The 22868-nt window shown below is 44.0% G+C and overlaps 1 protein-coding gene across 3 annotated transcripts in view; it reads left to right on the forward strand.

Annotated features, from left to right (window-relative positions):
• Window positions 1–22868, forward strand: part of PPM1A (protein phosphatase, Mg2+/Mn2+ dependent 1A) — a 91331-nt gene that overhangs the window by 46552 nt on the left and 21911 nt on the right. The window contains exon 1 of one of the 3 annotated variants that reach the window (XM_075926347.2): window positions 114–267. The exons of the other annotated variants lie outside the window; for them this stretch is intronic. The gene's annotated coding sequence lies outside the window, so the exon portion shown is untranslated. Of the gene's footprint in view, window positions 1–113; window positions 268–22868 lie in introns of those variants that run through there. 3 annotated transcript variants of the gene reach the window in all.

The raw sequence follows: 22868 nt of genomic DNA on the forward strand, positions 1-22868 counted from the left end.
GCCGCCGCCTGGGCCCCGGGGCCTGTAAACAAGCGGGGGCGGCCCGCGCGAGGTGACGGAGCGGGGCGCTAGGGAAGCCTGGACCCCTCCCCCCAGCAGGCGGCACCGGGGGAAGGCGGGCGGCCGCTGCGAGCCAGCCTGTCCCCGCGCGGGATGCTGCGCTCCAAGGGCTGAAGGTGACCAGGGGCTTGTCCCCAGGGCGCCAGCCTCGCCTTGCGAAGCGGCGATTCAGCCCCCTGGGGGAGAGCGGTCCCGGCCCTGCTGCAGGTAACAAGCCCGCTGCGCTCGTGGCCAGCCGAGCTCCATTAATAATGCTTATAAACACCCCCCCCCCCTCCCTCCCTTAGGCGCGCACTCGCCTCACCCCGCCGCCAAAGCACTTGGGGCAGGGCACCATTAAGAAACACATCTATTTATAAAGCACCCCACCCCACTAAGGGTCGCTGCACAAACACTCCCAGATAGTGATTTTATTTTTATAGCAGCCGCCTCCTACGTGCTCGCCTTTCTAGGCGAACCATTGACACACATTTTAAGTTTGAATGTTGTATTAGGGTCTTTAAAAACAGTTTTGAGCCCGAAAGGGAAGGTTACATACAGATGAAGCATGTGCTGTCACGTTTCCCATGTTAAGAATAGGTGGGAGAGATTAGCCCCCCCTTTAAAACTGTTGCCTGTTGACCTGTTTGGTAATCTTGGCTGGTTTTGTTTTTGTTTTAATGTAAGAAGGGTGGGCTGAGAATTTGTTTTCTGCAACTAACATAAAATATACTAGCCAGACACTGTTCAGGGTGTGCTGCAAATTAATAGTTTTGAAAGAACTGATTTGATAAGCATTTATTTGACATACATACTGGTTTACAGTAAGAGCTTCTCAACTTTGCTGTTTTCCTTCTGAGGGACTAGTTCTAGGGTTGATGTGTCCTTTGCAAGTTAGGACGCCTGTTTGTTGAGAATCACTGTTGTGATAACATTACAAATTAAGACTAATCTTAAGACCTAGAGGGCCTTCTGAATGTGGATCAGCGCAGTATTTTCGGGGTCTTCAGAAAGATTGTTCCAGTGCTTCGGCTGCTGCTTCAGGCTTTGTCAAGTGCTAGTAATGTGAAACTAAACCGTTTCATTGCTGTTTAAAACCTGTGGAAGGCAACTATCAAGAATTGACAGTTTCACACAACTCTTTCTGTGTCAGTTTCACAGCTCTCTGCCTGCTTAGGAAAGCTATGAACAGCAGCAGAGGCAAGAACTGGAGAACTGTTCAGAGGAAATTAGGGATGTAAAATCCCATTCAATTAGTTAACTGGTTAAACCATAGGGTTGATGATTAAACGGGGGTGGGTAGGGGATGCTCCATCCTGGCTGCTTCCTACTCTTTGCTGGATTGGCAGCCCCCAGCTCCCAGATCCATGTGGTGATCCGCTAGGAAGCCTGCTCCCCAGGTACCAGTTAATTGGTTACCCATTAACTTCCCTAGAGGAAATAAGAGTAAGAAAATTGGGGCTGGAGGAGATGTGTAGTAGCAGAGACCCTTCAAGTTCCTGCTCCTTTCCAACAGCTGGGGTGGGGAGTATAGGAGCTTCGTATTTTGGCATCAGATTCTGCCTGTCATCATCCATAAAGATGGAGCCCTTGAAGAAAAGCATTCTTGTACATAAAAATGGCCATACTGGTCAGACTAAAGATCCACCTTGCCCAGTATCCTGTCTTCTGACAGTGATCAATGCTAGGTGCCCCAGAGGGAATGAACAGGTATGTCATCAAGTCATCCATTCGCTGTTGCTTGCTCTTTCCCAGCTTCTGGCAAACAGGCTAGGGATGCCAACCGTGCCTATCCTGGCTAATAGTCATTGATGGACCTATCCTCCATGAACTTAACTAGTTCTTTTTTGAACCCTGATATAGTCTGGACCTTCACAGCATCCTCTGGCAAGAAATTTCACAGATTAATTGTGCATTGTGTGAAGTTTTTTTAGAAATGTTGACATCCTTGTCTGCATAGGATTTGGGCATTTTACAGATGTTTTGCCCCAGAATCTCACTTGCTTTATGGGGTCTCCTCTCATCTGCCCCCTTGTTTCTTGTTTCCAAGACCTAGTTTACACTCAGTTTTGCTGCTATAGCTAGTGGACTGGAAAAAATCATATCCCTCGCCAATACAGTTATGCTGGCAAAAGCGCTTGCTTGGGTAGATACAGTTAGATTGGGGGAGGAGAGGGGGGGGTCTTTTTGCTAGTATAGTTTTGTTGTTGTTGGGGAACACTGTTGCAGGTATAAGATGGCTCTGGTATTGAACTGTATCGGCAAAACCCTTTGTAGTGTAGACCAGTGTTTCTCAACTTTATTAAAAAAAAAAAAAAAGTAACCCCCCCCCCCAAAAAAAAGTACCTACAGTTTTCTGACACGCACATTTTTTTCTACCATTGCAACACGTTTGTTTAAAGAACTTAATTGTAGCTGTGTGGGCGGTGAAATTTTTGGGTGTAAAAAGTACAAAAATAATAAAGCGCTGTAAAACTTAAAATAAAAAATCAGTTTTCTCCCAATTTCAGTTGACGTAACCCCCAGACTTCTCTCGAGTACCCCCAAGGGTACTCATACCACTGGTTGAGAAATACTGGTGTAGACAAGGCCTCACTCTTGTTAATAGGCTTAATACTCTGGAAAGTAGTTTTCTGGTAAATCTTAGCTTTTCATGTTCAGTATTCAGTGCTTTTACTCCTTTTTTTAAGTGAATATATGGGAAATGGCTAGGTTTGTAGAGATGTTTTAGTGAAAAACTTGAAGGAGGATGGAGTTATCAAGGGACTGAGGAGACTTGGTTGAAATTAACGTGTTTGAACAGGCTTTCACTTGATAGTTTGATGCAAATGCCGTTACAGCAGTATAGTATACACAACTTTTTTTCCTGTGAAATCAAGCTAGTTATTTCTTACATAGTGTAGCTTAAACGCAATTAAAATGAGTAACATTCTTGCTGAGACCAGCCTTTTAAAATTGGCCCCGAAATACTTCTTAAAGATTTCGGTTGGGCGTGGTTTAATTTGTAAACTTATGCAACTTGTGTGTTTTAGACTGCAGCTGTCAATAAAAGGGAGATCTTATTACGCTTTGCCATTTTAGTGGAATTCAGATTATTAAGCATCTGCTTCCCAAAAATTACTTAAATATAAACTTTATGTAACTATAATAACCATGATTAATTCTTTTACAGTATTTTAAATGTGAAAATTAGGCCTATTCTAAAGTGTCATATCAGCTCAGCAAGAATTGAGTAAAACAAAGGTGTATGCATAAAATGTCATAACTTTTATTTATTTATTTAAAGTGCCTTCTAACATCTTGGAAAGTACAGCTTTTTTCTTTTGCAGCTGAATATACAGTATTTGTGACAATTGTTCATTCTCTTTACAAAATGAATCGGACTATTATTTTAATTCAGTGGCTTAATGCTCTAGGTTTTTATTTGTGGAAATCTTAGTTCAAGGGATATTTGGGTCACAAATGAGAATAAGTTTAGTTCCATCCTAGTGCCTGTTGGTTCACATCATAAAAATGTTCTTTTTGGCACGAGTTTATGTTTTATAGAGACCAATGACTTGAATAACAAAGATGTTTTAGGTCAAAATGGTAGTGTCTTGGCAGAGCTATGCAGGGAAGCTTGTGCAGCTCCTGCTATGTTGTGTGGCCTTGGCAACTGTTAGTCCTCAGTTCACTGAAATCATCATATCCGTGCTTTAAATGAACACAGTCAATTCAAAACCTAGTATATTATTTAAAAAGTTAATTTCATATGCAAACGTCTTGCAGAAAATGTTTTTCCTCCAACATCGCTTTTAGGTGTCAGAAAATCTAATTTATGTAAAGTTTAAGCTGACTGTCCTGTCTGTAAAGTGTCCATCATTGCAGTAATTCCAGGGTACAAAGCACAGAGCCTCTGTAAATAGTATAATGCCTGACTAGATGTTGGTGGACTGAGAATTTTTGACGGCTTCTTTGGCTAAAGGCCCATGAAATTTCATGTTTTCATATTTCATAATACCTAGACAATGCATGTCTCTACTGCATAGAGAGAGATTGTCTTTCCATGGCTTCTCTGAATAATGTTGTAGTGTGTGTACATATAGGAGGGGATTTCATAAATATTCAAGATAGGGGATACGGTCTTGAAATCATAAGACTAGTAAGACCACTTAAAAGGAGAGGGAACCAAAATGAGGAGCAAGTGAGAAGTACAATGTACCCTAATTGAGGCTCTTTAATAATTTTGTATTATTGGACAACTGTAGTACCCAGCTGGAAGAGTCTCTACCTTAAATGGTATGCAGTCCAAAATATCATTCTAAAATTTCTCATCCAGTAAGCTGGCCAGTATACTGTAGATTGCTGTTCAGCAGATATTTGTAACACATTTAACATTTATTTTATCAGGTCTTTTATTGTTTTTTTACAGATGTTGATGTATAGAAACCTATTATTTGAATGTTTGTTAGTCTTTTATGAAGTTTTCATTAAAAAGGACATTTTCTGCCATTGTTTTTTAGTTGATATGTCAACAATACATTTTAACGGGTATTTAAATTGGTTGTTGAAAACTTCGGTGGAAAAGATTGATACAAATTCTCTCTAGTAGTATTAAAGGGAAACTCAAGTTTTGTAAGAAACTTTTACCAAAACTAAACTTGGAATCAAATTTGTCCAAAGACAATAGAAGTATTTTCTTGAAAGATGAGAAAAAAGAATTCTAATGGAAGAGTTGTTAATCAAGTAAATACTCTTGTGTTTACAATAAACATTTCAAATTTTAGTAATGAGAGTATCTGAAAATGAAATTTAATAAGATCTTAATATAAATAAAATATTGATTAGTCTAGTTTCAGAGATGGAGTTTAGAGAAATGCCAACTCTCCAAATGAAGTGGAAAGCAAATTCTTAATTTTCAGTTTTAGTAATTAAAGATGTTTACAATATCAGTAAGGAGGTATTAATCTAAAAATGAATTTTAACCTGTTAAAATAATGTAGTTTTCATTACAAAACACAGGCAATTCAAATTAAAATGTCATTATGTTCTGATAAGCAATTATGGTATCAGGATAGCAAAGCCCATGATCATGTGAGAAATCTTATTGACTTCTGTTGGACTATTCATTCACAGATTTTAATCATGTGCTTAAGTACTTTACTGTATTGGGACCTACAAGATGACACATTTACATGTTTGTGTTTCAGTGGCTTCTGTATAAGAAGCAAAGATGGCCTTTTTTAACTTGATGACCTTGTAAATTCAACCTGGAATCTGTAGGTCAAATGGTGTGTTTTTCTGGCTCATGAATCATGACTAATAATCTTCATAGAGCTTAGTTAATATATCTGTGTACTTGTGAGACAGAAAAGAAACTAGCTCTTATTTCTGTATCTGAGTTTGCCGTACAGTGCTAAGTGGAGTGAAAAGTAAGTGGACTCTGAATAAGTACAAGAAGTTCATATCTACATTTCTGTGTTTTGTTTTGTTTTACTGTTCTGGGCTCAATCTGCAGACACGATCTCTTTCACTGCTGGACCAGTGTATAGTATTTAGAATATACAACACTGTTCTCAAAATGGTGTTGTTCTTGAGAATCTGAAGTAAAAAAGATATTTTTTGAGTCAGTATTTTAAATTAATGTAAAGCCTAAAGATGTTCTTAAAAAAAAAAAGAGAGAGAGAGAAACAACCAAATAACTCAAACAGTTTGTTTAGAGGTAATCTTTGCAGGAATTAAAAAAAAAAAAAAATTGGGGGGGGGGGGGGTAGATTTTTCTGATTTGTTTAGAAAAGGCCTGAAATTTTTTTTTCTTTAAAAGGATTTTCTTTATGCTTGTCTTTTTAATTTAGAAGTATCAGGAATAGTTCATTCTTCCCCATTTTTGCCATCTGGATTGTGGGTGTCAGAGATTTTGGGATATCTCACATATTGATTGAAGAGAACAGGGGTCAGAAATCTTTAACAAAAGCGTTATTTCTCCACATGATTAGTCATTGTACTTAAACAGTTTTCACCTCTTAATTGCAGAACTTTCACTCCTAGTTCTTCTGTTGCCTTTCAGGTTAGACATGGCCTGAATTTCTAATGTAAAAAACAAGCAGAATATAATGAAAGCCTTATTTAGACATTCTAACAAAGCAAATCCCAATATTTTCCTTCTTTAGGTTATTTGTCTAATTGTGTAGTTGATACAAATTGTATCGACTACACAATTAATCTATAACGGGCCGCTCTACAGAGCTGCAGCGGACAGCTCTGGAAGCCGGCTCGAGCCAGGACTGAGCAGTACCAGCTCGTGCCAGCTCTGGACTACTGTAAGAGCCTGGTGACTCTTACTACGTTTAAAATGCAGAGGCACAATGGTCCCAAGCCATCGCCCAGTCCAGCAGCCCCTGTTCACGGTGGCTGTGGCTGGCTGCTGTGAACAGGGGCTTCTTGGCATTTGCCTGGGGAGCACAGGGTGGAGGTTCAAGTCCCAACCACTACACTTCAAAGGCGAAAGCGCTGCAGGGAGCATGAGGCCAGTGGGAGACTCAAGCAGTTCCCTGGTGGCCCCGTGCTCCTGGTGGTGTTTCAAAGTGACAGTGGCTCCAGGTGATGCTGCCGCTTCACGTGGTGTTTCAAAGCAGCCGTGCTGCATGGAGTCCAAGGTCAGCGGGAGAGCCTGTAACTGAGCTCAGGCTCCACGCAGTAATGCTGCTTTGAAACACGAGTGCAGCCTGGGCTAGCTGGGGACCCCAGGCTGCACATGGTGTTTCTAAGCAGCAGACCTCTGGCTCCACACAGTGCTGCCGCTTTGTAACGCCACACGCAGCTGGGAACTCCCAACTGGCCTGGGCTGCACATGGCATTTCAAAGAGGCAGCGCCATGTAGAGCCCATGGTTTGGCCCTGGGCTCCATGCGGTGCTGCCGCTTTGAAGCAACTCCTCACCAACCCACCCTTGTTGCCTCTTTCTGATAGAGGCAGCAAGGGTGGGGAGCAACTAGTTGACTAGCTTATCGACTGTCCAATAAGCATTTGCTTATTTAGATAGTCAACTAGTCATTCACATCCCTAGTTATCACTCAGCTGGAAGTGCCATTGTTCAGCTATGCAGTGATACTAATTTTACTACCAGTAAGGAATCCCTGTTCTAATCCCTATTATGGAATCATTAACATAAGCATTTATGTATAAAAATAATCAAAACTGTTGTTACTGTATCAGAAAAAGCTATGTGAAAACAGAAAATTTTGTTCTCATATACGTCTGAGTCCAATTACAGGTTGAACCTCGCTGCTCCAGCACCCTTGGGACCTGACTGGTCCCAAATGAGGGGATTTGCTGGACCAGGGAAGGTACCTCTCCTTGTAGCTGTGCTGCCTCCGGGCTAGGGCTCCAGTCTGCCTTCACTGCTGTCTTGGCCCCCCAGGGCTCTCTCCCCGGCCCCGCTACTGCTGGGGCTGGAGTGCCATGGCCAGAGCTGCTCAGGGGCAGAGCTGCGCAGCCACCTGGCTCCACGGTCTTTGCTGGGGCTGATCTGGGGCTGGAGTTCCCTGGCTGCTGGAACCAAAATGCAGCTGGAGCTCCACGGCCGGGACAGGGCCAGAGCTCCTTGGCTGCTACTGGGGTCGAAGCTCCCTGGCCGGGGCCAGAAGTCCACGGCCAGGCTAGAGCTCCCCATTTTCTGTGGCCAAGTTGCTCCTCTGGGGCTAGAGCTCTCCTCCATGCCGTCAGTTCTTCCCTGCTCCCCTGCCATACGCTCTGGGCTGCCAGCAGAGTCGCCAGTGCCCCTTATGGCGCTCCTACCCTGCCTCCAGAATTCCCTTTTCCTGGGTTCTGTGGTCCAGGAACATCCGTGGTCCATGTGGGACCAGAGATGTTTCCAAACTAAGGAATCCCAGTTAAGGGAAATACAACCTGTAAATGTTAATTCTGTTAATATCAGTGGAAAAATTAAAGGTTGGCAATTGATTTTTTTTTTTTCATTTGACCTTGTCAATATGTTACTGAAAGTAATAGAGCACAGTTGACTCCTGCTGGTGTTTGTCTTTCTCTGCAGAATCTAGAAGATAGCATTACATCTGTGATTCAGGTGATCTTTGCAGCCATAAAGGCTAGAAATAGTTTTCATTGTAATGAAAGGTTAAATTTTTCAGAAGCTGATAAGACCACCAAAAGAGTAGTTACCCATCAATAATAGTGTGTATCCAGAGAAGGGGGTGTTAGGTGTTGTCTGTATGCAGTCACATATGTGGGATATTCTCTGGCCTCTCTCATCTCTTAGGCTCCCATGCATGATCATCTTGTAGGTCAGGGATCTCAGACTTATCTCAAGGCCAGTGCCAATTCTGAGAATGTACTAATGGGCCAGCGGGTATTTTCTCTCCCCTCCCCCCCACAGTAGCTCCAGTGGAAATGATGTCTTCACACACTCCTCCCTGTTTCTCTCCCTGCCTTGAGTCTCCCAGCCCTGCCTGCTCTCCCTGCCTGCCATCCCCGGGGGATTTAAAATGCCCTGGAAGAAGGCCCTGCTGCTACCCCCATCCTATGTATGGAATGATTCTCCATATTAGGGATGAAAAAATAATTTAAAAAGGCTACTATGTAACCAATAAAATTTTTAATGGTTACATTCACTGCAGATTGTTAAGATTAGCTCCTAGGGAGCCACAGCATATAGCCAGTGGTGGACGGGGAGAATGTAGGGGGAGAGCATCATGGACTGCCTGTGGTGGGCTCTGCTGGGCTGAAGCAACCTCCTGCCCAGGGCTGGGGAGTGGAGGGAATAGCTGCTCGAGCCCCTACCAGTTGACTGCAACCCGTAAGCCTCGCACATTAAGGGTGAAGCTTACTGCTTAACCTTTTACATCCCAACTCCATTCTCAAGTTATCCCGTAAGGCCCTGGATGGGCTGGGCTGGCAGTAGGGGTGAGCACCCTGCACTCACCATGGCAGCAGGAAGCAGAGCGACAAAGCTGGCCTGGGAGATGGCTGCAGAGTGGAGCACGCTGCTGCATTGCTCCACTTCCTCACAGCTCCCACCTCTTCAGTGAGGGGGGCTGACCCCTGCTGTTATCCTGTGGCTCCATCCCTCAGTAAACGGGGCTTGAGAGAAGGGGTGCAATGGAAGGAGAGAGGGCAGGGCAGAGCAGGGTCAGGAAAAGGCAGGTTGGACTTGAGGGAAAGGTATGGATGCCTTCCCCCAGAGCTACAGGGACTCACGTGCCAATATTCACCCAGGACAAATTGTGGAATAGCTTGGGCTGTAGATGGCCTACGGGCTATGAGTTTGAGACCCCTGTTGTAGGTTATTCTTCTTAGATGATGATGCTCCTCTTGATAGTGACTTACTGAGGCCCTGTACCCCTGTCAGCTCTGATCTGTGGAAAGGGGGTTTATATGGTATATAAAAGAGAACTTCATTCATAATATATACAACTTCATTGATAGGGAGTTCAGACTCATGCACAAAGAAATCAGTCCCTTTGGTCATTGTCCATACTTTTAATTAGAAGGAGTAAGGCAAAGATAGACTGCATTACATCACTTAGTAATAGGGACGTGTATTTTCTATGTCTGTAAGAAGATATAGATCCATAGTCCGCAGATGACATTTCAAAGGGCACAGCAAATTGTATTTCCAGAAAATATTTTTTCACCCTTTACTTCAGAATTCCTTCTTGTTCGAGACCTTTTGGTTCAAAAGTTTTCTTAGGGTGTATTCATAAGTCCCCCAGGAGTTGAATGGTGGGAAGGTTAACTTAAAAGTAAAAGTTGACAAACTGTCAAATAATTGCCATTGCTGCAATGTGTACTTTCACATGTGTAACACGTGTGCATCTGTGCAATTTGGTATCACATAATTTGATTGCATTTTATTGTATATGTCAGTTACTTTGTGGGGAAAAAAGCCTTAAAAAGACGAATGATGAAAGAAAGGGATATAGCCTCCAAGAAAAGTTATCAGTGGTAATAGGCATGCATTGATTGCACTTTTTATGTTTAGGCTAATTACAGTACATATCCTGCCTACCTCATCTGCCCCACACTACTGGGGCTGAGATATATGTTCTGGCTAATATAAGAGATTTGCAGTGCATACTACTGTTCAGGATGGAGACAATAACATCTAGTATGTACGCACACTCCATAATTCCACTTGGTGAACTTTTCAAGGAAACTGGCATGAGGACAGTTTTAGTTTAAGCATTGAGTCACACAGGTCATCAGCACCTGGAATGTCAGTGCAGCTCAGATAAGCAGCTTGCCCTACAGAGAGGAACAGAACTCAAATACAATATTGAAAAAGACTACTTAAATACAGTTTCCTGTTTGGACAACCATTTTTGTTTTTTTGACAAGGCTTAAAAAACTCATAGCCTGTGACTGAGTATCAAACAAATGGCTCTCCTCTGGTAGGAATCCATGGATATAAATCAGTAAGGGATTCTCAGTAGACTTTATAAGACTGCCTCATAGCTTCATATGTATTCCCTATATCAACTGACAAAGGGCAATACAATCAATTTCTTGTCTCCTGGCTCAGGAGGCAATACTGCTTTTTCATTTGTTTGACTGGAAAAATTTAGGGGAACACACGATTAGGCAAAGAAATGTTATGAATTTTTCTGAGATATTCATGGTCCAAATTATAAGCCTGGTTTTTTGTCGGTTTATTTCATATCGTGCCATTGCATCTTGCCTTAGGAGGCCACCTCACAGGTTGGCATCACCACTTGTTATTTTGCTGACTTTTCTAGACTTTCTGCAATATATGCTGCAGTTCCATGCACTGCTGGCACATTGCAACATATTTTGTTCATCATTTTTCTGTTGTAGGATATTGTCCTCTTGATTTTACAAAGGAAGGAAGGAAACTCAGCACTTCAAAGTCATGGTTTGTGGATGAGCACAATAACTTCATCTTCTGCCTTGGAGTAGACTAGCATATTTGTGCAGATCAGGTCTTTCTCAGTAAATTACCCAGATTTGTTATTTGTATATAGCACCTCACATCCTTCCTGGAACAACAAACATGAGGTAGGGCTCTATTTCTGCATCATGAAGAAGGAATAAAGGGAAGTTAAAGGCTAAAGTGGTGACAAGGGAAGCTCCACCTTAGAGTTAGAACTTAGTTCTTCAAACATGCAAAATACGCATTTTTTAGTCCTTTGGCATTTATTTATAGCAATATAGTATCAGTTTATCCTCTGTCAATAAATACAGTATTCATATTCAAGAATATTGCAAAGAAGTGCTTTGGAACTAGATAGCTGTTCAAGGAAAGATTGTGCATCCTTCACATTTCACTCTTCATTGGTTTCAGGACAGTGTCACCTTCTTTCTGTCCAAAGCCTGCCCAGATAAATGAGATGAGTGATGATCTACCTAACCAGAGTGCACTTCTTCTTTCCTTATTGTAGAAGAAATAGCAGGGATACATCAGTTTTCATTAGCATTCTGGGTAGTGTGCTAGGATGTGTTGAATACCTCAAGATAGGCATGGAAGAGGTTAATACAGTGAGTGGAGAGAGGACTGTGTTTCTTGCTGTCAGTGCAGAATAGCAAGGCTGGCTCAAGGTGAAGAAATAATCCCTCAGGCAACTATAAAAGACCATTGTATGCAGAGAGTCAGGGCTATTGTGACAGAATCTGGAAGGAGTGACATCTAAGGAAGATAGCTGAAGAACTGAAGAGAGGAGGGTCCTCTTTCTCTGGATTTGAGCTGAACTAGGGATGTAAGCAACTAGTCGACTACCTGATAAAGCCTAAGCTTATCAGGTAGTCGGGGCACTACTCAACTAGTTGTTTCCCCCATACCTTTTGCTGCCTCTGACACACAGGCAGCAAAAGGGAGAGCAGGAGTTGGTGCTGGGGAGAGCCGACTTAAAAATCCCCCTCCCCCAGCACTATCTTCACGGGGGGGGAGGGGACAGAGGAGGCAGAGGAGCAGAGGAAGAAATGGCGCAAGTGGGGACTGAGTGCCCTGCTCGCATGGGGTCCCGACTGCTGTGTCTCTGCCTTTTAAATGTAGTAAGATCCCTGTGGGGTTAAGCTTGAGTCCCTGCCCTCCCTGGATTACCCGCTGCGCCACTGCCTTTTATGTGTATTAAAAGCCCTGCAGGGCTCTTAATACATTTAAAAGGCAGAAGTGCAGCAGTCATGACCTGGGACGAGTAGGGACTGCTCGAGTCCCCACTGGCCCTGGTTTCCCCTCTGCAGCTCTGCTTTTTAAATGTAGTAAAAGCTGTGGGTGGCTCTTACTATATTTAAAAGGCAGAGATGCAGCTGGGATAGCCATCATCATCTCTCCTCCCCCCCCCCCCCGCCCTTATTGACTAACCGAGTAGTCGAGGGAAGTTCCATACACACGTGATCAGCTGATTAATTGAAATTTAACACCCCTAGGCCGAGCCGAGCCGTATTTTGAACTTACACTATACTAAAGTGCTAATTAAAGCAGAGAGAAATCTTGTATTTTTTCTTTTTAGGATACGTCTACACTTGCTTCCTAATTCGAACTAGGGATGCAAATGTATGCGACCAAAATTGCTAATGAAGCGGAGATTTAAATATCCCACACTTCATTAGCATGATCTCACCCGTGCATTACTCTGCTCAACAGCTGTTTTGAAAGTGAAAGTGCACGCTGAGATGCCTTAGTTTGAACCCCTTGGTTTGAACTAACGTTGCTCCTCGCTTTTTGGGAGCAAGTGTAGACGGACCCTTAAAAACCAGAGTAAATTAAAGCTAGCCTCCTTTTATGTAAGAACTCAAAACTCCTGGATTTTTAAAGTTTATGTTAAATACAGGTTTATTTAAAATGTTACATTTGAAATTGACAACTTTATATCAAGGCCTAAGCTACTTGTGCTGTAAATATTTTCTGCAAATGCTAAACCAGAGTAAGTCAGTGGTAGCCACTTGCACAGGTGCAGAGAGAATATTTTTTTCATTCCATTGTGTTCAACTGGTTAGTTCAATGATTCAAAGTTGAGAAACCAATTTGGAGTTGAAAAAGCAGGAAAGCTTGTTTTCCTCTTCTAACTACAAATAAACTAAATGAGAGGATGCAGTCCATTATATATATCTGTTCAAGAACTCTTCCTAAACAGTAAGAGCTAATATTCCTGTAGCATCTTAGAGACTAACAAATATATAGAGAGAGTATCATGAGCTTTCATGGGTAAAACCCACTTCCTCATATGAGCAGAATAGAGAGAAAAGGGGGTACCCTCACAATTTATAACAGAAAAAGTAGGGGAGGGATGTATCTGTCAATTGTAGTGCTGGTACTAATGAGGCTAATTTGAGTGGGCTAAACGTGCCCCATACTTAGCTTTTGATGTCAATTGAGAGTTGAAGGTAAGGTAAGCAGGTTTTATAATGGGCCATCCAGGTCAGGTGTTTGCTCAAGCCATGAGAGACAGTGGCAGATTTGCATATAAAGGTCAATTGTGAACACTGTTGTTGGCTTGTGAAATTTTGTAGAAGAATGGTTACTTTTAAATTCACTAATGAGTGCCCAGGTAAGCTGAAATGTTCCCCTACAAGCTTCCTTGTGTTACCAATTCTGATATCTGACATGTATCCATTTATACTTTGAGAATGTCCAGTTTGGCCAATATTCATGGCAGAGGGGTATTGCTGGTACTTGATGGCATATATCACATTAGAGCAGTGTTTCCTGATTTTATTTGGCCACGGAACCCTTTTCAGCTTAAAATAACTTCAAGGAACCCCTAAAGTTCCCAGAGTAAAATTTGGCAAGCAAAAAAAAAAAAAAAAGAAAACGCCTTGCCAGAATTGGTTAAGCAAAAAAACCTGCAGAATACTCTGTCTCTAAGAGAGGGCGGGGCAATGCCACGTTCTCATGGAACCCTTACTTTCACTTTGCGGAACCCTGGGGTTCCATGGAGCACCAATTGGGAAACACTGCATTAGAGAATGTGCAGTTGTATGAGCCTCTGTTGTTGTGGCTTCTGTGATGATGTTGCTTGTATAGATGTGTGGACAGAGTTGGCAGTGGGGTTTATTGCAGGGATTGGTTCCTAGGTCAGTGTGGCTGCTGGAAAGAATTTGCTTCAGGTTAGGGGGTTGTCTGTAGATGAGGATTGGCCTGTCTTCCAGTATCCGAGAGAGAGATCGTTTTCCAGGATAGATTGTAGATTGTCAGTGGCAGAGTTAAGCAGAGGACTCTAAGGCTGTGTCTAGACTACATGCCTCTGTCATCAGAGGCATGTAGATTAGACACATAGGCAAAGGTAAATGAAGCCACAATTTAAATGATCGCGGCTTCATTTACATTTACATGGCTGCCGCGCTGAGCCGACAAACAGCTGATCAGCTGTTTGTCCGCTCAGCGCGCTAGTCTGGACGCTCCCCTGCCGACATCAAAGCCCTTTGTCGGCAGCCCTGTTATTCCTCGTGGGATGAGGTTTACCAGGGCTGCCGACAAAGGGCTTTGATGTCGGCAGGGGAGCGTCCAGACTAGCGCGCTGAGCCGACAAACAGCTGATCAGCTGTTTGTCGGCTCAGCGCGGCAGCCATGTAAATTTAAATGAAGCCGCGATAATTTAAATTGCGGCTTCATTTGACTTTGCCAAACAAACAAATCTACATGGCTCCGTCGACGGAGCCATGTAGTTTAGACGTACCCTAAGTGATGACAAGTGGTGTTCTGTTGTTTTCCTTATTGGCCACATCTTGAAGCTGATTCCTGGGTTCTCGTCTGGCTGTATCAATCTGTTTCTTCGCTTCCCAACATGGGTATTTAAGTTTTAAGAATGCCTGATAGAGATCCTATAGGTATTTTTCTCTGTGGGATTGGAACAACTCCAGCTGTGTCTTAGGGCCTGGCTGGAAACAATGGATCATGTGATGTGTCCTGAATGGAAGCTAAAGGCATGTACATAAGAATAACGGTTGGTAGGCTTCCAGTATAAGGTGGTGGTAATGTGGCCATCATTTAATTGTAGGTAGTGTCAAAGAAGTGGATCTCTTGTGTGGACTTGTCGAGGCTAAGGTTGATAGTGGGGTGGAAGTTGTTGAAATCCCTGTGGAATTCTTCCTGTGGCTCCGTGTGATGATGTGGTCAATGTAGTGTTAGTAGAGTAATGGTGCTAGAAGATAACTCACAGTGTTGCTGACTTGAAGATATAAATTGTCCCCAAATTGGAAATAGTTGTGGGTGAAGACAAAGTCACTTAGCTCAGCCACCGGGTATGCTGTGGCATCATTGGGGATAATGATCCTGACAACTAATAATCCATCATCATGTGGAATGTTGGTGTAAAGAGCTTCTACATCCATGATGGCCAGGATGGTGTTTTCAGGAAGATTACTGATGCTCTGTAGTTGCCCCAAGAAGTCAGTGGTGTCTCAAAGGTAGCTAGCAGTACTGGTAGCATAGGGTCTGAGGAGAGTGTCAGCATAACTGGATAATCCTGTTGTAAGTGTGCCAGTGTCTGATCTGATGGGACGTCCAGGACTTCCAGGTTTATGGATCTTAGGTAGCAGATAGAATACTCCTGGTCGGAGATTTGGGGATGTGTTTGTATAGATTTGGTCCTGAGTTGTAGCAGGGGTTTCATGAGCAGATGGTGTAGTTTCTTTTGGCAATGGGTTTCAAACTTTTTCTTGTAACCCAGTTGAAGAAAATTTTTGTTGCCCACGACCCAACATAATTTGACTAGAGTGAGCTCCAGGGTAGGGCTAAGTAGTAGTGCTTTGGGGTATAGGAGGGGGCTCTGGCTTTGAGTGGGGGTCACGGCTGGGGCTAGAGGGGCTTAACTTGAGCAGCTCCTGGTCAGTGGTGAAGCACGGGTGCTAAGGCAGACTTCTTGGGGCAACTACAGAGCATCAGTAATCTTCCTGCCTCTCCTGGCACTGCAGACCATGCTGCACTCCAGAAGCAACCAGCAGCAGGTTCCCAGCCAGTGGGAGTGCGGTTCGAGTGCTTGGGGCAGGGGATGGAGCCCTGTGCATTCTCCCCCTCATGCACACGAGTCGAGCCTATCACTCACTGCTTCTGGGGTGCAGTGTAATCTGCGGTGCCAGACAGGTAGGTAGCCTGCCTTAGTAACCCCACTGATCACCTGCTTCCCCTGCAGCAATGACACCCAGTGCCTGACATTCCATGACCCAGGACATGATCGCGACATGTAGTCTTTTGTATTCCTCAGTGGGATCAAGAGGAAAGAGACCTGTAGAATGTGATGTTGGTGAGTTGTCTGGAAGCCTCGTGTTCATAATCTGTCCTGTTCGTGATAACTACAGCGCCCCCTTTGTCAGCCTCTTTGATCATAATGTTAGAATTGTTTTTGAGGCTGTGGATAGCATTGCGTTCTGCATGGCTGCATGTCACATGATGTTGTTTGTTCACAATGTCAGCCTGTACACATTTGTGGAAGCAATCAATGTAGAAGTCCAGACTCTCATTATGACTGCCGAAAGGGGTCCACATAGAGACCTTCCTCTTGTGGGGTTGGTGGGGGGGATCCTGAGGGTCAGTGTGATGTTCAGTGGTGTGTTGGAAATATTCCTTCAGACAGAGACGGTGAAAATAGGCTTCCAGGTCACCGCAGAACTGAATCATATGTGTGGGGGTCGTAGGGCAGAAAGAGAGATCCCAAGATAGGACAGATTCTTCCGCTGGGCTCAGAGTATGGGTGGATAGGTTGACAGTGTTGTTAGGTGAGTTGAGGGTACCGGAGTTGAAGTATCCTGAGGCATGTAGGAGTTTTGATAGTTTATTTGGCGAGGAGTCCTGTGGCACCTTATAGACTAACTGAAGTGTAGGAACATAAGCTTTCGTGGGCAGAGACCCACTTCGTCAGATGCATGTAGGGGGGACATGATAGCGGTTTTCAAATATCTAAAAGGGTGTCACAAGGAGGAAGGCGAAAATTTGTTCCTCTTGGTTTCTGAGGACAGGACAAGGAGTAATGGGCTTAAAGTGCAGCAGGGGAGGTTTAGATTGGACATTAGGAAAAAATTCCTAACTGTCAGGGTGGTCAAATATTGGAATAAATTGCCAAGGGAGGTGGTGGAATCTCCCTCTCTGGAGATATTTAAGAACAGGTTAGATAGACATCTGTCAGGGATGGTGTAGGTGAAGCTTGGTCCTGCCTTGAGGGCGGGGGGCTGGACTCGATGACCTCTTGAGGTCCCTTCCAGTCCTATTATTCTATGATTCTATGTAGTGGAAATTTCCGAGGCAGGTATAAATATGCAGGCCAGAATCAGGCTGGAGATGACGAGGTGGATCCAATCAAGGCCGATGTGTATATAGCAGTGGGGCATTGTTGGCACATGATGGCATATATTACGTTAGTAGATGTGCAGGAGAATGAACCAGTGACACTATGGCTGATCTGGTTAGGTCCTGTGATGGTGTTGCTGGTATATATATGTGGGCAGAGTTGGCACCGAGGTTTGTTGCAAGGATTGGTTCCTGAGTTAGAGTTATTATGGTGCGGTGTGTAGTTGCTGGTGAGAATATACTTCAGGTTTGCGGGTTGTCTGTGGGCAGGGACTGGCCTACGTCCCAAAGCCTGTGAAAGTGAGGGATCATTGTCCAAACTGGACAGTCCCCACGTAAAAGAATCAATGGACACAAATCAGATATTAGGAATGGCAACATACAAAAACCTGTAGGGGAACACTTCAATCTTCCTGAACACACAATTGCAGATCTAAAGGTAGCCATCCGGTAGCAAAAAAACTTCAGGACCAGACTTCAAAGAGAAACTGCTGAGCTACAGTTCATCTTCAAGTTTGACACAATCAACTCTGGATTAAACAAAGACTGTGAATGGCTTGCTAACTACAAAAGCAGCTTCTGCTCTCTTGGAATTCACACCTCCAGATCAGCTACTAGAAGTGGGTCTCATCCTCCTTGATTGGATCCACCTTGTCATCTCCAGCCTGATTCTGGCCTGCATGTTTATACCTGCCTCTGGAAATTTCCACTTCATGCATCTGACGAAGTGGGTCTTTGCCTGTGAAAGCTTATGCTCCTATACTTCAGTTAGTCTATAAGGTGCCACAGGACTCCTCGCCGCTTTTGCAGATTCAGACTAACACGGCTACCCCTCTGATAGTTGATAGTTTATTGTCCTTTTTCTACTGTAGGGAAGTGAAGTGAGCATTGTTAAATGTCTTGTCTGATTTTTATTAAGTCCCGCTACAAGGAAGTTTGTGTGGATGCTTGTTTTTTATGAGAGTCTTTATTATTGAGAGCTCAGTCTTAATTTTCTTCTGTTTGTTGAATAGCGTGCTGTTTATGTGGTTCCCCAATTTCTTTGAGAGTGTGTGGCATAATCTCTCACCGTAGTCTGTGGAATATGTAGATTGTAATGGTTTTTTCACCTTTAGTGCATTGGGTGTGATGTTCATTTGTTTGTACTTGGATAGGAAGATGATATATAGCTTCCTCTTATAACTTAAAGTCAAAGTAAAGGTTTGGTTGTGCCAGGAAAATGGGATGTGCCTGAAATGGGATTTCTTTTCCTAAAATCATACAAAAAAGAGACAATCACCAGACAGGTCAATTTTTTAATTCTGTATCCATCATTTGAATATTTATTACAAAAATCAAATACTATGAATTTTAAAATGAATTTTAATTTCTGAATAGATTGTCCTATAATAATAAAAAATAAAGAATAATAGTTATGCAATAAGAAATGCATAATTTACCCTTTTGTAACGTAAAAATATAAAAATCAAGGATCTGTATAAATGGAAATTAAGTTATACTAGGAGGCTGCACCCCTTGCTTGCTGCACTTGCCCCGTAGCCAGATTGTGGCCTCCCTTCCTACCCATGCTGCAGCAGGAGGGGGGGCTACCTCCAGCCCTTCCTGCAGCCATATCGGACCTGGGGAGAGCACACTGCATCCAGATGGAAGCTGGGCCCCGATTGGGGCCTTGATGGGCAGGCTTTATTTTAAATAAAGTAAAATATGTCCAGCAAGAAGGGTTTCATCCTTGTCTTTATTTATGGCAGGGGTGAGGAACCTTTTTTTGGTTCTGAACCACAGAAAAATCAGTTGGGGACCACACAAACGAGAGAGAAAAAGACCCCTCCAAAATTCCCCAACCCTTACTTATGTGGCCCCCCCCAACTGAAACATCTCACTCCTCTGGTGCTTCAGCCTCATGGTGTGGGGAGAGAGGACTGAATGAGGTTCAAGGCCTCAGCCCAGATTAACTCTTCTGGGGTTCCAGGGTTAGTGGATTTTTGCCCCTCCCTCCCCCAGGCTCTGAGGTGGGGCCAAAAATGAGGGATTCAGTATGTGAGACAGGGCTGCCAGTGAGTGGGATATGGATGGGGATGCGTGATCTGGTTAGGAGGAAGGGTGCAGGAGTAGGCTGGGAATAGGGTGTCTGGCTGGGGGGGAAGGTGCAGGAGCAAGGGAGAGGGTGCAAAAGTTTGCCAACCTTCCTCTCCCTTCTCCCCCGGGTCACTACACTCTACCATTAGCCTGTCCTGCACCCTCCCTCGTGGCCAGACACCCTACGCGCAGCCCACTCCTGGCCAAACTCTGCAACCTCACCCCCTTCTGCATCTGTCACCCAGATCCTGCACCCCTATCCCACTCACTGGCAGAGATAGGGGCAGAGGGCACATGGGAGGAGAGAGGCCGTGTGGCTTGTGCCTCCCACAGAGCGCTGGGATGGGAGGAGGATGGAGACGGGCAGCAGGAGGTGGATGACATAACATCCCGCAGGAAAATTATTTATATATAGACAGAGACCCAGACACTCCTCTCAATACCCTGCCTCCCCATGCCCCGTTCAAATCCCAGAGCTCTCTCCCTGCCCCACATCCCTTCAACGCTTTTCCCTTCCCAAGTTCCCATACACAAAGCCCCCTGAACATCCAGCGCTCCCAGCACTCTCTATTGTCCTGTCAGCTCCTGCGCCAGCCTCCCTTGTGTGTCTGACCCTGACTCAGACTCCCCTTTTGTCTAGGGCAGAGATGATGTGCATGCCTGCCTGGGGCTCCCCACCACCTTCTCCACATGTGCACTCCCCTTGCTTAGATCCCCGGCGCGCCTCTGCTCTCCCCTTTGTAACCCCGGGGCCTGTGCCCCCAGGCGGGAGCTCTGGGGACAGCCTATGCTTGGGGAAGGTAGGTCAGAGGCACGGTGCTGGGGCAACTTTCTCAACACCACGTGCTTGGAGCGACAGACCCTGGAGGCACAAAGCTATCCTGGCAAGGGGCCTGCCAGGGGAGGAGGAGGTTGTGCAACTCCCACCTCCCTGGTGCGCCGAAGGAGAGGGAGGAGACTGCACATCTGAGGATGCAGGCAGAGGTGGACACAGGGATGCAAATGACTAGTAGACTACCTGATAAGCAAATGTAGTGACTTGACTAGTTGTTCACCTCCCAGCAAGGCGGGGAGCCGGCTTTAAAAGTTGGTTTCCCCCAGCGCCGTCTCCATGAGGGACTAGGGGGGTAGTAGTGAAGGGAAGTAGAGGCGCAGTGGGGACTGAAGCAGTCCTTGCTCGTGCCAGTCTGACTGCTATGCCTCTCTCTTTGAAATGTTATGAGCCCCGCGGGGCTCTTCCTACATTTCAAAGGGAGAGGTGGTGCAGTGAATGTGGGGTGAGTGGGTATTGAAATGTAGCAAGCATCCCAGGGAGAGGTGAAACCTGACGCAAGTGGGGATTACTTGAGTCCCTGCTCACCCTGAGTTCCCTGTGCTGCCTCTGCATTTGAAATGTAGCAAGAGTCCCCCTGGGGCTCTTGATACATTTCAAAGGCAGAGGTAGTCCGGAGGCTCATGCAGTCCCTGTTTGCCTCAAATTCTGCCCCACCCTTTGAAATTCCATCGACTACTTGATTAGTGGATTAACCAAAATGTAACATCCCTAGGCGGGCGGTGGGATGCATGTGACGTCTGTGTCGTCCCTCAGGAAATTTTCACCCCCTCTCCCCCGTATAGATGTGTATCTTCCTGGTTAGCAAAAAAGAACACCAAATTTAGTGTAAAGACTGTTTACTTGCAAATCAACATGTTTTAATGTTTACCAAATAATAAGAATCATGTTGAACATGTTCTAAAGGTTACCAACTGAAAGAAATCAAGTGTTCTTTAAGAAAATAACTAAAATTACAAAAGCAAAACTTTATTACAATTGATTATTTAAATTAAAAATTCCTGTCTGAACTTAAATCCTGATTAAAATGAAATATTTAATTTTTTTAAGGATTTTTTTTAATAAAGCATATTGCAAAGATAATTAAAATCTGTCTCTTTTTGGCGTATAGGTTGTTATATAAAGAACTTGTGCTCTCACATAGGCTGTTGGATCTACATAGAGAGTTGTACCAGTCTAATTAAAGGTGTAATTTTATACCAATTTAGTTAAACCAGTGAAATTTCTATGCTAAGATATGCCCTTTCAATTTTGTAAACTAGTGAACTAGAGAGTCTGCTTCTTTCACTCTCCTCCTGTTGTCCGGATTTGTTGTTCCTGGCCACTGGAAGCTGTTAGAAGTAGGGAAGTAAGTGAACAGTTGACTAATTGATAAGCTTTATCTAGTCAATTACTCACATTCCTGCCCTCCCCTTGCTGCCTCTGCGGGAAGCAGAAGCTGGTGCTGGGGGAGCTGGCTTAAAAGCTGGTTCCCCCAGCACCATCTCCTCGGTGCTGCATGCGCACCCGCCTACTGCTGCTGCCTCTATCATTGATACTGTTAAGTTTATCGATTTGTTCCAAAACCTCCTCTAATGACACCTCAGTATAGGACAATTCCTCAGATTTGTCACCTAAAAAGAATGGCTCAGGTTTGGGAATCTCCCCGATATCCTCAGCTGTGAAGACTGAAGCAAAGAATTTATTTAGCTTCTCTGCTATGACTTTATCATCTTTGAGTGCTCCTTTAGCATCTTGATCGTCCAAGGGCCCCACTGATTGTTTAGCTGGCTTCCTGTTTCTGATGTACTTAAAAAACATTTTACTATTTTTGAGCTTTTGGCTAGCTGTTCTTCAAACTCCTTTTTGGCTTTTCTTATTATATTTTTACATTTAATTTGACACAGTTTATGCTCCTTTCTATTTTCCTCACTAGGATTTCACTTCCACTTTTAAAAAGATGTCTTTTTATCTCTCATTGCTTCTTTTACCTGGTTGTTAAACCATGGTGACACTTTTTTGCTTCTCTTACTGTGTTTTTTAATTTGGGGTATTTAAGTTGGGCCTTTATTATGATGTCTTTGAAAAGTTTCCATGCAGCGTGCAGAGATTTTACTGTGGCTACATTGCTCTGCTTCTCCTACTGTTGTTGATTATGGGGAAAAGGATAGACTAAGGATGCCTAGGGACTCTTGCCACGCCAGCTGCTGCCTGGCCACTTGCCCTTCTGTCCCTGCAGTTTTGGGGGAGGGTGGGAACATGTGACTCCTGATGGCATCGTACGTTCAGGGTCTCTGGGAATTATGGGACAGATAAAACTGCATCATGGGGTAGTAAAACTGCATCATGGGTCAGTGATCCTGCCTCTGTGATACACTGTGATCCATTCCTAGAACTCTTAGGAGGAGGAGGAGGTGGCTATTTGCACAGTGGGGTAGTTATCCACAGGCCACTGCTCACTCTGTTTGTATTAGAGCACTAATGATGGATGCAGTCTCCTAACATAAGGATTATGGTATGAATATACACATGCAATATAGTTATAGTGGTTTATAATAATTGGTGTAACTTAAGTTGACTGAATTATGTGGTGTAGATAAGATCATATGGAGTATCTTGTTCATAAGCAGCATATACACATATTTGAATGTGCTGTAACTTTCAGATCAGTTGTAAATACTCTTGAGAACATCCATCTTAAGACAGACCA

The sequence above is a fragment of the Pelodiscus sinensis genome, chromosome 5, assembly GCF_052426305.1.
Source record: "Pelodiscus sinensis isolate ZL-2025 chromosome 5, ASM5242630v1, whole genome shotgun sequence".
In the NCBI taxonomy this organism is placed as follows: domain Eukaryota; kingdom Metazoa; phylum Chordata; order Testudines; family Trionychidae; genus Pelodiscus; species Pelodiscus sinensis.